Here is a 17,938-nt window from a genome sequence, read left to right as displayed (position 1 = left end):
TTATTTATTTAGTGTGTGTGTGGTATACGGGCCTCTCACTGTTGTGGCCTCTCCTGTTGCGGAGCACAGGCTCTGGATGTGCAGGCTCAGCGGCCATGGCTCACGGGCCCAGCCGCTCCGCGGCATGTGGGATCCCCCCGGACCGGGGCATGAAACCACGTCCCCTGCATCGGCAGGCGGACTCCCAACCACTGCGCCACCAGGGAAGCCCTATAACCATATTTTTAAAGCAAGGTAAAACATTTACTTGTTCACAGTAATACATGAGCTTGATCAACTGCATTCAATCCAACAAAGTAAGCAGGTATCCATTCATAATTCTCTTTTTGTATTAGGTTGCCTTTTCTGTATTTATTTACAAAATGTCTATGTATATTCTAGATATTAATCCTTTGCTCTCTATGTCATAAACATCTTCTCTCATTCTTGCTTATTGCATCTTTTGTTGTTTGGAAATTTATAATTTCAATATAGTTAAATGTATCAATATTTTCCTTTATGGTTTATTCTTTTTGTGTGACTTGTTTAAGATAGCGTCTCTGCCCCAATGCAATGAAGATATTCTTTATATTTTTCAGAAAGTTATACGGTCTTTAATCAAATGGAATTCAATATATGCATATCTTTTTTTCACATTTGTATATGCAGTTTGCATTTATCATAGTTAGACATATTGTAATGACACTTCTCTCATGAACTGATATCCCATATATACAAGGTCTGAGTGATTTTTTTGTTTGTTCATTTCTGCTTTCTCTTTTGTCCTTTTGATGTAGTTGCCCTTTCCTGAGCCAACACCATAGTGGTTTACATCCTATAAGTATATAAATAAGTCTTGGTAACTAGTATGAGGAGAGTGTCTTCCTACTTCTTTCTCTTCAGAATTAACTCAGCTGTTTTTGGACTTATACCCTTTCATATTAATCTTGGAATAAATTTCTCAAATCCCGCGAAAAACACTGCTGAAATTTTAATTGAAGTCACATGGAATTTATAGATAAATGTGGATGAGTTGAAATCTTTATGATGCTGAATCTTCATAGCTATGAACATAGTACACATTTCCATTTAATCAAGTTCCTCTTTAAATGCTTCAAAACTATTTTATAATTTTATCCATGTAAAACTAGAATATCTGTTTGCAATTTATTTCTAGTTATCTTATTGTTTTGTTATATTGTAAATGCTTTTAAAAGATATAATATTTTCAGAGTTTATTCCTATCATATATGAATACTATGGATTTTATACATAAATCTTATCCCCACCATCTAGCTGATGGATTCACTAGTTGTGTGATTATATGTGTGTATAATCTCTGTGTATATATATATATCCTTGAGTATATATGAACATATATCATAGATACTCATATATATGTATCACCAAGTTTATTATTTGGGCTGCTCCATAATACTTGTAACTGTTCAGTTTTATGAAACATTTTAAGAATATAGCTTAAAACTCAGATTATTAAATACCAGAATTATTTAGTTTGCTAGAAAAATGTCTTAAAAGCACGGTATTAATTACTAGGGAGAATATAGAACACATCACATAAGTTCCTGCTATGACCAAGTTTGTCTTCTCAGCAAGCCAAAATAACCTCAGGAAAAATAATATCAACAATAATGATAATGACTACATTGTACTGAGCTCTTATTGAGCTTTTTGAGCTGAGAACAAGTACTGTTCTCAGCACTTTACTGCTCTAACTCTTTTAATCCTCACAATAAGGTAAGAAAGTTAAGCAGAAGTTAGTTTGCTCAAGCACGCTGCTGGCAAGTGGCAGCACTTTTGAGTTTCTCTGAACGGAAAAATGTGGAATATTAGTCTGTTGTTCTCAACTGCAGATGCTTAACCATAATTCTGAGACAACAGGACACCCCTTTGGGTTCCTGACACAACCCTGGTATGTATTTTGATTTACGTTGGTCTTATCATAGTTGTGGTCTTCACTGTAAGTCACTGTAGCGAAAGATAAAAACTTTCTTTCGCCTTAAATCTGCACCATCTCCACATGCTCCAATGTTAAAAAGTGGTCACAATTAAATTCACCTTTAAGCCTTTTTAAAACTTGATATGCTAGTTGATGCAAATTCATCTTAAATCATTGCTTTCTTTGAAAAACCCAAGAACTCTTAGTAGATTTTTTTGTAATTTATTTATTTATTTGGCTGTGCCGGGTCTTAGTTGCGGCACATGGGATCTTTGTTGCTGCCTGCAAGATCTTCGTTGCAGCCTGCAGATATAATTCCCTGACCAGGGATTGAACCCGGGCCCCCTGCATTGGGAGTGCAGAGTCTTAACCACTGGACCACCAGGGAAGTCCCCTTATTAACTTTTAAATGAACAGTATATATGATGTTATATGTTTATATTAGGAAACAAAGTCCTAGGAGACTGAAATAGTCCCACAGTTCAAAGTCTCATGGAGAGTCAGAGGCAGAATTGTACTTCACAGGATTCCTAGCTAAGCTCCTTGTTTGATCTTCCATAAAATGCAGATGGAGATCTGACACCTCAGTGATCTTGAAAATTAGCTTAAATAAAGTTTATCAAGTGATATAGTAATATCATTGCTTCAAAGAGAAGTTAAAATAACACCCCTGCCCCCCACCCCAGCAATAGAGAGCTTCAATTTGGGAACTTGCAGAAATCCAGTGAAATAGAGCCTTAAATAAAGTCAGTTAAATTTTTATCTCCTTAAAATGTATAATCTTCTTAGTTGAAGTTTGATTTTGTTTCCATACATTTTCATGGGTTCTACTTTCAAACTGTGTTGTGGAGAGCCCTAGCCATGTAACGTAGGTACCCTTGGGGCTATCTGAGTGCACAGGTCAAAAGGAGACTCCACTCCTGGAGCTCCAGGCCCCCACCCCTTCCTTTCTTCCTCCAGAGCAGCTCTGCTTTTATCTGTGACATTGGGTGGAGGAATAAGATTGCATTAAAGTAATGGTTCTAAATCCACTGTTTCAGTGGATGCCTGTTTCAGGGCATCTAATCAGCGAAAATGTGTACTTATCTAACTGCACGCATTTTATTCTAAGCCTATATAGTACAAGTGAGTTGTAAAGCAATAGACTACACTCTGGGTCAAATGTAAAAGGCTGGCCTCTCTGAAAGAAAACCATTTCTCAGACAACACTGAATAAAGATTATGGAGTGCTACATTTATTTATTTGATGCCTTATATAGAGTTTAGTGCCTTAAGAGCTGGACTGGAAACATCCTTTATAAATACCCCAGAGTGCCCTAAAGAACTGGTGTAATTCATTCTGAGCTTTTAGTTATTTCTGGCATCTTCAATTTACTTGGCTTTGGTCCTGATACTTAATACTTGATTCTATTTCTGGCCGACACCAACAATATATAAACAGCCATAAACACAAAAATTATTTTAAATCCACATCAGACCTGTAATTCAGTTCAACAAAAGCAGGATTTTGTGGCATCCTGCCTTCAGATGTTTTTGTTGTGCTATGTGTTAAAAGTATTTAGCATTAATCTAAGATATGTGTTCAGAGTTGAACCTCTTTCTCGTAATGATGCTGAGGTCAGAATTAAACAAAAATCGTGGACATAAGCTCTGGAGTATGAACCTCTACTCCTCCACTTACTAGCTGTGAGACCCTGGGCAAATGACTTAACTTCCCTGTATCTTAGAGACAATAATGATACCTATTCCATAGGCTGCTATAAGGATCAAATGCAAAAAATACATGTAAAGCACATGGAAAAGCATCTATCATATACCTTGCATATAGTAAGTGCTCAATCAACAAGTTATAATACAAGACTAATGTTATAAACTGTGCTATATCACACTTCTAATTTTTAGTTTCTGTTTGCCAACAGTGGAGCATGATTTGACGTGCCATACAATTGAATCTATGCTACAATGAGTTTTAGTTTATAGTCACAAATGGCCTAGATTATTCAATTAATATCAAAATTTATAATTTAAGAAATATTAAGAATGCCCATTAAAGTTTCTATTTTTGGAATTAACATTTTTGTTAATCTCTGGTTTTCAAAATCTCATAAAGTTATTTTTTCTCTACTATTTTCTGGGACTCAATCTCCCCATTAGGCATATTCTCATCTAACATTAGCAACCTTTAAACCCCTCCTTTGTCATCAGTTTTGCTTGTTTCTTCTTCTGTAGGTCATCTCTTATATTATAAAGAAAATTTTAAAAAGAAGAAAATCTAGAAGAATAGGCATGCAGTTTGGCTCTGTTCAGCTACACTTTACTTAGCAGAGAATGGCATGTTTTGATTACACATCCTTGATACACTTGTCAATTCTTCATTCAGTTCTGGGACTGTTGATTCCCTGCCTGTCTCATTATTATCTACCATCCTTGCTCCTGAGAGTGAACACATTTTGAGGAATCAGTCCACCTAAGAAAAGGTTCTCTCCCTCTTCTGTCAAGTGCCAAGAAAGGGCCTGTTAGTTGAGACAGCTGTTAGATGAGACAGCTAGAGAGAAATGAGAAATATTTGTTGTAACTGTGAAATAATTATCAGAATGAAGCATGCATAAATGACATCTGAGGTTGGACTACTATGGAAGGAAACAATATTTATCAAGTGAAAGGTCAGATTGTTTGAGTCATCATTAGTACTTGATAGTTATAAAATAATTTGGGAGAAGGCATAACCATCCACGTAAAAGACAGCAAGGCCAAAATGCTTGGTAAATTGTTTGTCTCACACCTGCTTTGCTGTCATTAGTGGCTTTGATAACTGGCTGGTCCAGTATAAATCTAATTTAACTTCACCTTCAAAAAAGTTCTCTCGGACCTCATCCTCCATACGTTGGAACATGTACCTATATAAAGTGTGAAGAGATTTCCCTGTCCTCAATAAGCATTGTCTCTCAGATCTCAGATGAAGATTGAGAATTCAATGTGTGCTCGTGTGACCCAACTGAATTCATCTCTTTGCAGTCCCATCACACAGGGTGTAATTTTATTTATTTTAAAATCATATTCTGAACATTTATAAGGAAGCAAGTTTATATCAATGAATATGCCAGCTGTAGAAGACCTGGTTTCTTGAAAACCTAAATTTGCTTTCAAGTAAAATTTAAAAATAATAATACCAAACACTTAAATTTATATTACACCTGTTGTCCTAGAATAATTCTTGATAATTCCCCCTTTCATCTTCAAATGCACTCCACTTTGGGTGCTCAATTAGATGGTCACTATATTTATATAACACTTACTAGGTGTTATATGAAATTTACATATATTAACTCATTTAATTTTCATAACATCTCAATAAGGTAGGTGCTGTTGTTATCCCATTTTATAGATGAGGAAATCACAGCATAGAGTCATTAAGAAAATTGCCCAAGGACAACAGAAATACTTCGAGAGGATGGAATTTGAACCCAAGCAGTCTGGTTCCATACATCTATGGTCCTACCCTCTATGCTATTGTAGACTCCATAAAGTTTGATACTTGTTTTCCTTTTCCCCCTTTGTTACACTTTTAAATGGCCCTGTGGTCATGAAGACAACCTTTGGGCCTTCCCTAGAAACAATTCACATATGAACTTAAGGCCCTCAAATGCTTTGATACCCTGGGGTGTTTTGATCCAGACTTTCCGGAATTGGTTGTCTGAATAAGGACTCCGGAGAATGGAAAAAAGGGAGAAGGAAGAAGGAAGGCCTAAGTACTGTCATCAGTTACCTTTATAGGAAACCAAGCATTTATTCTCCTGGGACCATGCTGTAAAAAATGGAAATGAGAAGAGAGGATGAGTTGACATTTGGAATTTAGAGATGACTGAATTGTAAAACAAAGAGAAAGATAAATTTTCATGTTTATGTAAAGATTGATATTTGAGCTAAGAGAGCATTTGCTGCAAGAAGATGCTTATAAAAGTCACTTTTAAAATAAAGGAGAAAATAAAAATGCAGAGATAATATGAAAAATAAAATAAAATAAAATAAAGGAGAGAGAGCTCAGATCCCACTCCTAGCACTGGAAGCCAAGACTATATTTCTCAGCCACGGCCAAGATCCACCCAAATGTAGCAGGTCTAAGATCTTCAGTCACTTAAACCTGTGTAAAAAGACAGATTCACAACCAGGGACTTATGTTAAGAGAACTCTTCGGTTTCTTTAAACTTGATCCAAAGAGAGATGGCTGCTATCTGTTTCACTGAAATCCTTATCTTAGCCATTCCAGCTCACATTTCCAGGCAGCTTTGGAAGTTTTTCTGAGGATACTCAAAAGTCCAAGAAGGGCATGGGGTCCTTTGTTTTTACCAGGTTATATCTTCCCTAATCCCAACATACAGCTGGGATTCAAAGTGTTCCTCAATTAATATCAGCAAAATCACAACAATTTTCTCTTAAACATTTTTAGACATAATTTATTCAGGAGTCCATAGCTTTTTAGTTTCATTTTAAACAATTTTATTTTTTTATTTTTTGAATAAATATTTTCCTGTCTGATTTTTTTTTTCTTCTTGGCCAGATCCCTTACGATTACTAGCAATAATATGCAAGCATTTGGAAACTTATTTGGAATTCAAACTTATTTCTAAGCTTTTTACTTCATACTTCAAAGTAATTATGAGGTCCCCAAGATCAACCCCAGGTTTGATGATTTACTAGAAGGGCTCACAGAACTCAGCATATAGTCTTACTCATGGTTATGATTTATTACAATAAAAGGATACAAAGAAGAATCAGCAAAAGGAAAGGGCATATGGGGTGAAGTCCAGTGGAAACCAGGCACAAGCTTCCAGAGTCATCTGCTGATATGCCTAGTTTCCCCAGATATGAGTTAGGACAACAAATGAGTTAGGACAACAAAATTTCGTCCACCAGGAAAGCTTGCTAGGCTCAGCACCAGGGTTTCTATTTGGGACTAGTCCTGTAGGCACCTTTTGCCTGGCATGTACACAAATTCCAGACTCCCAGAAAGAAAGCAGGTGTTCAGCATAAACCATATTATTTGTACAAGCATTTTTGGTCCAGTGATCCACTCTGATGAGGGAATGGTGGGAACTGTCCTGAAAACCAAGTTCCCAGATGCCAGTCCAAGGCCAAGCTTCTAAGCAGGCCTTACTAATGATAGCAGTCAAGCTTGCTCTTTTCTACACATATTTCATAGGTTGATTTTCCACAAATAAAAATAACTTAAAGAAGTCAAATTATCTTCTCATAATCATGAGTCTCTAGTTGGGCCAAACCCCAATTATTCCAGCTCCCTATGCAATAGTCTTTCCAATAGACTACACAGCTGCTCAGAAAAGCATTTTATATCCAAGCAACTCAGACTGATTTAAACAAGTTGAAGCTAATAATCAAGGATGCAGTTATAGCTTTTTGTCATTCATATATGAACTAGAAATAATAATAGTCTCTAGATTAGCACTGTCCATGATAACTTTCAGCTGTAATGAAGTCTATAATCTGTTCTGTCCAATTCAGTAGCCACTATTAACATGTGTCTATTGGGCTCTTGAAATGTGGCTAGTGTGACTAAAGAAGTATTTAATTTTGCTTAATTTTAATTAATCTTATTTTAAATAGCCACATGTTGCTAGTTGTTACACACTGGAAGCACAGTTCTAGATAATTTAAGACTTACTTTGTTAAAGCAAATTACAGTAAATTCATAGATTAAATAGCCCCTGGAACACTGGAGTTTCCTTTTGATTTCCTGAGGGCCAAACCAATACCACCATATGGTCCCCGAAATGTCTTGATTTCTTGTGGTCTTAATCCAAACTTAGGAGGTTTAACCAGAATAAAGAATACTCCAACACCACTGAGTGGACTGTTTGTTTTTCTTGAGTCATTTAAAAAATAACCTACTGTCTGGAGATTGGTAGTAGCTCATCTGCACAAGTGGTGCTGACTGATAGCCCTCAAGAAAAGGAAGGACTGGCATAGACTGGCGCAAAATCAGTGAACCTCAATGTTTAATATCGGTTCACAGGTTTTTAGAGTTTACTGGTAACTATGCTGGGAAAGAGAGAAGGGAAAAAGCAAGCACAATAGTTTTCCTAAAAAAGGTACCTAATGAAATAAATAATAAATTTTAACTTACTTCAAGTACTATAATGTTTAGCATACATACTTTCATAATATTCTATCCCCCAAATCCAGTAGAACTTATTTTTGTGTACATATAAAACATAATAAAAAATGATAGCATATAAAGTAAGCAAGGTCATTTTTGAAATACAGTGAAAGCTCTGTTTTTGTTTTCTATCCCAGTATAAAATCACAAATTTTTCATCATTAGAAACTAAAAACAAATGAGTGCCATCTTGTGGTTGCATCTACCATTCCTAGATGATAGTGAAAATTGTCCCCACCTTCCAAAAAAGGCTTCTTAGTCTCTGTTAGAAATGCTGTCACCTCAATCTCAGGCACTCTTTCTGACATGGTTCAGTTTCTCTGGTTCAGTTTCAGAATGTACAAAAGAAAAATAAAAACAAAATTGAAGAAGTGGATGTAGAGGAAAGGGCCCGAGATTATTTATCTGAAGAGAAGTAAACACCAGAGTGAAAAAGATTTCTATGGAAAATAAAGAAATATTGGTAGTAGAAAAAGAATTTCAGAATTCATCAAGTGAAGTTGGTAGCCTAAGGAGAAAGTAAAAGTGTACATAATGCAAGGTCTTTTTAAGGGAGAAGAAGGAAAAACTATATAAATTAATGTTTACCCTACTGGTACGAGGGTTGCTGGTAAATGAGGCAGGGAGTAAGAATAAAAAGTGAAAATATGGCTAGATCTATTTTATTCTACCTATTTTTTAAAATGCTACAAAACAATATTACTAATATGAAAAGTGCTTTCTTACTAATAAATACAAAATATCTTTCAGCATAGAACGTGGCATTCGAAACTAGGATGTTTGATTGCAGCGGGAGTCAGATGGGATTTGCCCACAGATGTATCACAGTAGTATATGACACTAAAACACAATGATCCATGACAAGTGTTAGGAAAGCTAAGATAAAAACCAAAGATGTCTTTATGGCAGGATTATTTATAATCGTTAATATGTTCATATGCATCGTGAATACTCGAGACAGATTTGAGTTTCATCATTTCCTAAACTTTTATGAGTAAAGAACCATTTTTCCCCCTTTGGAGTATATCCAAATACTAGTGTTTTACAAGAACATTTTGTGAAATCTTGCTCTTATTCAATAGTTCCAAATCCGTGTCACTGAAGAAGCCTTTCAGCATCCTTTCTCATTTGCTTTACCTGGATATGTTGTCACAGAAGGAAAGTATACATATAGCTAAGGAAACTGTTGTATCCCGAAATGAGAACTTGCCCTATTAAGTATGAGCTGGACATCACTTAATGGTGCCAACACAGCCAATGACTTCTTTTAAAACTTTTAGTTGTATCAGTAAACTAATAATCCCCTTCACAACCTTTAGGAGTGCTGACAAAGTCTTTTGCCAAAACAACTTACAAAATCAAGGAATATGGCAATAATTGTTGATTAGATGACCACTGGTAATATAGGTGCACTATATAAATAGGTCCTGGTGGATAAATAATATGTAACACAGATTGGGTAGCTGTTCACTAAGTTATTTCACTGTTCTCCTAGTCTACAAACTAAGGTACATTTTCTGGTCTCCTTTAGTTTTGAATGCTGTCATCTGACTAATATCTAACTAGTGAGATGTGGATGAAATAATGTACATAACTTCCAGGCTTGGCTCATAGACACCTTCTATGTGGTTATATACTCTCTCTCTCTTTTCCCCAATTCACCAACAGGAATTGATGCCTAGAAAGACTTGGAAGCCATAGATTGAAAATGAGTCTTGCTCAGTCTGGGTTCCTGAATAACTGCATGGAGAAGTGGCCACGCTCTACTACACACCTCTGACTGGACTTTACATGAACAAAAAAGAAATAACTGTCATAAGTTACCAAGGTTTCAGGTTCCTTCTGCTTATAGCATCTAGCACTATTTTAATTATTGAAGGAGGACATAGAATTTCTGCAACCAAACAGAGGCTTTGCTAAATTTCGTTAAATTTATTTTAAATTTTGTGATTGTACTTTGGTTTTTCTTTTCTTTTTCATGAGGCTCCATATCTTGTTTATTTATTTTTCATATATATGGAAAACTAGTGAGAAAGAAACAATGCATGTAGAATCAGAAAGCCTACCTTTTATTCTCAGTCACTTGCTAGTCATTGATTTTGAGTGTGTCACTTTCACTTAACTGTGTGGAATAGCATTGATTCTGTGATCCCCTTTTCTGAAACATGCTTAGCCTTCTCACCACCTCCACCCCAAAACACTCCCCTAACGCATCCCCTTTTGCCTTTTTGACCTAAGCTTATCTCTTCTTATTCAGCCTTTCCCTAGTGCAACTTTCTACTTCTGAATTATAGCAACATAACTCTACTATGTAATTATGTTTTCTTGCTCTAACTTACTGTTTCAAATCACTGGTTGATATGAAACTCCTCCATGGTGCTCCATCATCTACTCTCTCTGCTCCTTGTATGGTTCAGCCTCATCCAGGACAGGTCTCCTCAACCAGGTTGTGACCATACACCTAGCACCCAGTTAGGATGCAACTTCAGGATATGACACCAAGACTCAAGTCCAGGCCATCTGTCACCAAGATAGACCATATCTTGGGCAATAAAACCAACCACAACAAATTTTAAAATAATTTAAATAATAGACAATCTGTTCCCTGACTGTTAAAGAATCAAACTAGAAATCAATAACTGAAGACCAACAGGAAAATCTCTAAACATGTGGAAATCAAGCAACACATCTAAATAATCCATGTGTCAAAGAGAAAGTGTCAAAGGAAAAAAAATTAAATTCATAGAACTGAATGAAAATAAAAATACAACATATAAAATTATTTGGGCTGTAGCTAAAGCTGCAGCACCAGGAAAGATATTTCTAGCACTAACCACTGACATTAGAAATAAGCAAAGGTTGCAAGTCAATAATCTAAGTTCCTAACTCAAAAAACTAGAAAAGAAAGAGCAAAATAAAGCTGAAACAAGCAGAAGGAAGAAAATATTAAAGAACAGAGATCAATGAAATTGAAAATAAGTTAAGCAATAGAAATCGGCAATAAAACAAAACACTGCCTTTTTTTAATCAAGAAAATTGCTAAACCTCTAGCAAGACTGACAAAATGAGAGAAGATATAAATTACCAATATCAAAAATGAAATAGGGAATATCACAATAAAGCCTGCAGTTATCAAAAGGATAATAAGGAAATACTATGAAATACTTTGTGCTCATAAATTTGACAACTTAGAAGAATTAGATCAATCCCTTGAAAACCACATACTACCAAAACTCATCCAAGATGAAATATATAATCTGAATAGTTTTGCAACCAGTAGATAAATATACTTAATTTTTAATTTAAAACCTCTCAAGAAAGTAATCTCCAGCCCAGATGGTCTTACTGGAAAATTCTATCAAACATTTCAAAAACAATTACACGAATTTCACACCGTCTCTTCTAGAAAACAGAAGAAGAAAGAACACTTTCCAACTTGTTTTATGATGACAGTATTACCATGATGCCAGAATCAAACCAAAACAAAACAAAAGTTATTGACCAATATATCAATATCTTATGAATTTAGACATAAACATTTTCAACAAAACATTAGAAAACTGCATCCAATAATGTATAGAAAGAATTATATACCATGGTATTTATTCCAGGTATTCAAGGATGGTTCAACAATCAAAAATTAATCAATGAAATTCACCATTACAACTAGCTAAATAAAAAAGTCATATGATCATATCAATTGATAAACTGATGCTGAAAAACACTTGACAAAACCTCAAATCCACTCATCACAACAACTCCCAGCAAATCAGTAATAAAGGAGAACTCCTTCAATTGACAAAGAGCATCTTAAAAACCTACAAAGTACTTAATGGTGAAAGACTGAATGCTTTCCCCTAAAATCAGGAAGATAGTGAGGATGTCTGTTTCACCACTTTTATTCAACATAATATTGTAAATTTTAGCCACTGAAGTTAGGCAAGAAAATAAATAAAATAAACATAGATTGAAAAGGCAGAGATGAAATATTCCTATCTGCATGTGGTATGATTGTCTACATAGGAAATTCCAAAAATACCACACACACACACACACACACACACACACACACACACAGAGAAATAACTCATTAGCAAGGCTGCAGGTACAAGACCAACACACAAAAATCATTCACATTTTTTATACTAACAATGAGCAAGAAAAAATAAAAATTAAAAACAGAACACCATTTACAATCATTCTAAAGAAAATGAAATATTAGGTATATACTTAACAAACACATATAGGAACTATATGCTGAAAATGATAAGATACTGATAAAAGAAGTAAAGAAACTGAAATAAATGGAGAGACATACCAAACTGAAAGACTCAACAGTAAAGATGTCAATTCTTGGGGGGAGGGATAGTTAGGGAGTTTGGGATTGACGTGTACACATTGCTATATTTAAAATGGATAACCAACAGGGACCTACTATATAGCACATGGAACTCTGCTCAATATCATGTAACAACCTAAATAGGAAAAGAATTTGAAAAAAAATAGATACATGTATATATGTGTAACTGAATCACTTTGCTGTACACCTGAAACTAACACAACATTGTTAATCAACTGTACTCCAATATAAAATAAGTTTCAAAAAAAAATGTCAATTTTCCACAAATTGATCTACAGGTTTAATGCAATTCCCATCAAAATCTCAGAAAAGTTTTTCATAGCTGTAGTCAAGCTTATTCTAAAATTTATATGAAAAGGCACAGGCCCTAGAACACCTAAAATAATTTTGATGAAGAATGAAGTGGGATGAATCACTCTATCTTACATTAAGGCTTACAGTGTTGCAGTAATCATGACAATGTGGTATTGGCAAAGGCATAAACACATGTAAATCAATGAAACAGAACAGATAACTCAGAAATAATCCCATACAAATATTTTCTGTTATTTTCTATTCTTTTTTTTTTTCAAAAGAGGAAAAGCAATTCAATGGAGGAAGGATAGTCTTGTCAGCAAATAATGCTGGTGCAATTGACCATCGACAGGCAGAAAGATGAATCTGAACCCAAACCTCACACCTAACACAAAAATTAATTCAGGGCTTCCCTGGTGGCGCAGTGGTTGAGAGTCCGCCTGCCGATGCAGGGGACACAGGTTCATGCCCCAGTCCAGGAAGATCCCACGTGCCGCGGAGCAGCTAGGCCCAGGAGCCATGGCCACTGAGCCTGCGCGTCTGGAGCCTGTGCTCTGCAATGGGAGAGGCCACAACAGTGAGAGGCTCACGTACCAAAAAAAAAAAAAAAAAATTAATTAACTCAAAATGGGTCATGGTTTTATATTTAAAATGTAAAACAATAAAACTTTAGAAAAACATGAGAAAATCTTCAGGATCTACAGACAGGCAAAGAGTTCTTAGCCTTTACACCAAAAGCATAAAAAAGATGAAAAATTGATAAATGAGACCTTATCAAAACTAAAAATGTTTGCCTTGTAAAAGACCACATAAAGAGGATGAAAAGAGAAACTACAAAGTGGGAAAAAACACTTGCAAACCACATATCTGACAAAGGAGTAGTGTCTGGAATATATAAAGAGCTCTGAAAACACAATTATTTAAAATAATGAATAATCCAATTGGAAAATGGGCAAGAGATATGAACAGTTATTTCAGCAAAGAAGATAAATAAATGATAAATAAGCACATGAAAATGATTGGCATCATTAGCCATTAGGGCAATTCAAATCAAAACCACACTGAATTATCACTACATACCTATCAGAATGGCTAAAGTAAAAAAAAATAATAATAATGATATCAAATGATAACAAGGATGCAGAGAAACTGGATCACTCATACATTGTTGGTGGGAATGTAAGTGATCCAATTACTCTAAAAAAAGTCAGGCTATTTCTTATAAAGTGAAACACGCAATTACTGTATGACCCAGCAATTCCACTCTAGAACATTTATCCCATGGAAATGAAAACTTATGTTCACATAGAAAACCTATATATCATGTTTATAGCAGCTTTATTCATAATAGCCAGAAAATATGAAAAAAACTTTGATATCATTCTATACAATGAATGGTTAAACAAACTGTGGTACTATGTACCATGTAATACATGTACCATGTAAAATTACTCAACAAGAAAAAGGAAAAACTACTAAAGCTGACAACAATTTGAATTAATCCTCAGAGTTTATGCTGAGTGAAAAAAATTAATGCCCCCAAATTACTTACTGTATGATTCAAAATACACACACACACACACACCCACACACACAAACATACACACACACATATATATGTATGCATATATATATTTTTTGAAATGATAACATTTTAGAAAAGGGGAACATATTAATGGCTTCTAGGGATTAGGGACAGTATGGGATATAGGCTGGAGGTGGAAAGGATAGAAGGGAGGTGGATGTGGTTATTAAAGGGCAACAAACCAGAGGTATCCTAGTAGTGATGGAACAGTTCTGTATCTTGACTACGGTATGGGATACAAAACCTACACATACGTTAATTTATATAGAATTAAATATATACATAGAAACACACACACACACAAACACACATGCACATACACACCAAGTACAAGTAAAACTAGCAAAATCTGAATCAATGAATTGTGTCAATATCAACATCCAGATTGTGATATAATTTTGCAAGATGTTACCACTGGGTAAAGGGTACATGGGATTGTTCTGTATTATTTCATACAACTACATGTAAATCTACAAATTTTTCAGTAAAATTTCAATTAAAAAAAACACAGTCTTGCTACCAATAGTTAATGTTCCTCCACCACCATCACCAGCAACACCTAGAGTGACCACCTATTCCAGTTTGCCTGGTAATAAGAAATTTCCCAGGATACAGTGCTTTCTGTATTAAAACTCAGGCAGTCCCTATGTAGAAAACCCTAAAGATTCCAAAACAAAACAAGACAAACCCTAAAGAATTAATAAGCAAATTCAGCAAAGTTGCAGGATATAAAATCATTATATAAAAATCAGTTGCATTTCTATCCACTAACAATGTGGTATCCAAGGAGGAAATTTAAAAAACAATTCCATTTACAATAGCACCAAAATAATAATATACTCAGGAATAAATCCTACCAAGAAAGTAAAAGACTTTTACACTAAAAACTACAAGATATTGCTGAAAGATATTAAATAAGACACAAATAAGTGGAAAGAATTCAGTGTTAATGAATTGGAAGACAATACTATTAAGACACCCATTCTACTCAAAGTCATTTACAGATTTAACACAATCTCTTTCAAAATTCCAAAGGCATTTTTTGCAGAAATAGAAAAAAATAAGGGAAAATCTTCATGACATTGGACTTGGCAACTATTTCTTGGATATGGCAACAAAAGCAAAAATAGATAAATGGGACTACATCAAACTTTAAAACTTTTGTGCATCAAAGGGCAAAATTAACAGAGTAAAAAGACAACCTATTTAATTAATAGGAGAAAATATTTACAAATCATATATAGCTGATAAGGGGTTAATATCAAGAATATTGAAAGAACTCCTACAACTCAACAATAAAAAAATCAATAACCCAATTAAAAATTGGAAAAGAACTTGGCATTTCTTCAGAGATTATATATGAATGATCAATAAACACATGAAAAGATGTTTAACATCATAAAACATCAGAAAAATGGAAACTACAATGAGATATCACTTTGTACCAACTGGGGTGACTACATTCAAAAAAGCAAACAATAACAAGATGAGGATGAGGAGAAATTAAAACACTTATACACTGTTGGTAGAATTATAAAACAGTGCAACTGCAATGGAAAGCAGTATGGAGGTCCTCAAAAATTAAAAATAGAACTACCATATGGGCCAGCAATCTCACTTTTGAGTATATATCCAAATGAATTAAAAGCAAAATCATAAAGAAATGTTTGCACATCCATGTTCATAGCACTATTCACAATAGTGAAGAGGTAGAAGCAACCCAAATGTCCACTGAGGGATAAATGGATTAAACAAAATTTAGTATATACATACAATGGAATATTATTTAGCCATAAATAGGAAAGAAATTCTGTCTCATGATACAATGTGGGTGAACCTTGAGTATATTATGCTAAGTGAAATAAACCAATTACAGTAAGACAAAAACTGCATGATTCCACTTATATGAGGTATCCAAACTAGTCAGATTCATAGAAACAGAAAGTAGAATGATGGCTATTAGGGGTTGAGGAAAGGGGAAAAGGGGTGTTGTTTAATGGATATAGAGTTTCAGATTTGTGAGATGAAAAAGTTCTGGAGATCTATTTCACAACAATGTGAATATGCTAAATACTACTGAACTGTAAACTTAAGAATGGTTAAGATGGTAAATTTTATGTTATGTATTTTCTACCACAATTAAAATAAAACTGAGACAATCCCAGTCAAACTGGAGCAAGTTGGTCACCTTAGCACCATCACATTCAGCAAAAGGAACATTGTGTTTTAACTCCATATTAGGAGTAATGAATCCTCCTGCTTCTTAGGCTCAGAGAAAACTGCTCTCCTACAAACTTGAACACAGCACAGTTTCTTTAGTCCTCCAAGACAGCTGGACACAAGATTAAGAAATATTAAGGAAGACTTAATTGAAACTTAGAATCAAAAGAAAGAGACTCTGCACATGCTCTCTCCTTGGAATACATAAGGATAGGACGGGCTGAGTGGTCTCCAAAGAGTGAGGTGTCTGATGAGACAGACTGTTTCATTTTTAATTGTTGGTTATGCCCTTATTTGAAAAGCCACTATCACCACATCTTTAGGAAAGCCTTAATTACTGCTGTCTGATGTCTGCAGGGATGTGAGGAATTAAGAGTTAGTTGGTATGCCCACACTTGGGTCTGAGGGTTAAAAAGAGAAAAGTGTTCTCCTCAAGCCAGTGTTGAACAATTGCCCAATTTAAAGGTGAATCCTGGGGCCAAAACAGTGAAAGCCAGCCACCCCTTCCCATGTTGAGGTTCTCACTCCACAGCCACTCTTGGAGACTCAGTGATTAAGTTCTCTGCCTTATCTACAAATATTTGCTTGAATATTTAGCTGAGTAGTTTTCTTCCCATCTACCTCTAGATGTAATGATTGTTATTAAATCCTCTCTTGCAGCTGCCATCACAGATAAGATTAGTTTCCGTGGACCTCAGGGCACATTTTCCAATACGCATCGCATAGGACAGCCCATAGCTGGACACAGCAGAATAAACAAACTGGACTCTTCCCATCCCTCCCCTACCACATCCTGTGACAAAAACTGTAACATTGTACCTTCTCTTTTGTCTACAACTCCCTTCCACATACCTTAAAATAATTGGACCATGGTATGAATTAATCACTTTCCAAATTTCCTGTTCTTAAAAAATCTTTAAAAGTATGGTTTTAATTAGAAAGAATAAACAAAAAATTTTCTCATTCTTTTGGAAGTTGAATACGACTTAAGAATTCCTTATGATCAAATTCTACATGCAGAAAAATTATTCCTTCAGTTTTTGCATTCTGTACCCTCTGAATCAGGTTAGGAATAATGGCTAGTGTTTTTTTCTTAACCCTATGGAATCATTCTTTTGAAAAAGAAATGCTATTAGAACCTTACTAGCAAGATTCCAGGTAGGGACTTTTGAAATTTCACGCTCTTGATTTATTTATCTACTGTTATATTCTTACCATGTTGATCTCTTTAGCAGTTCCTAGAGCAAGCCATACTTATTAAAATACTCCTTTGTCTTTGCACACATTATTCTCTTTGCCTAAAATATCCCTTCCTCCCTCCTTATCTTCCCACGTTTCCTGCTCTAGCAAAATTCTTCCGATCCT

At 34.9% G+C, this 17,938-nt stretch overlaps 1 non-coding gene across 1 annotated transcript; it reads right to left on the bottom strand.

Moving 5' to 3' along the window:
* Window positions 1-2,254: 2,254 nt before the first annotated feature.
* On the bottom strand, window positions 2,255-2,327 carry TRNAG-CCC (transfer RNA glycine (anticodon CCC)). The gene has a single exon. It is a non-coding gene; the product is annotated as a tRNA-Gly (tRNA).
* Between the last annotated feature and the right edge of the window lie 15,611 nt (window positions 2,328-17,938).

Source organism: Kogia breviceps, chromosome 6 (assembly GCF_026419965.1).
Source record: "Kogia breviceps isolate mKogBre1 chromosome 6, mKogBre1 haplotype 1, whole genome shotgun sequence".
NCBI lineage: Eukaryota > Metazoa > Chordata > Mammalia > Artiodactyla > Physeteridae > Kogia > Kogia breviceps.
The sequence above is the reverse complement of the archived record's forward strand: the minus strand, read 5'-3'. Positions and strand labels throughout refer to the sequence as shown.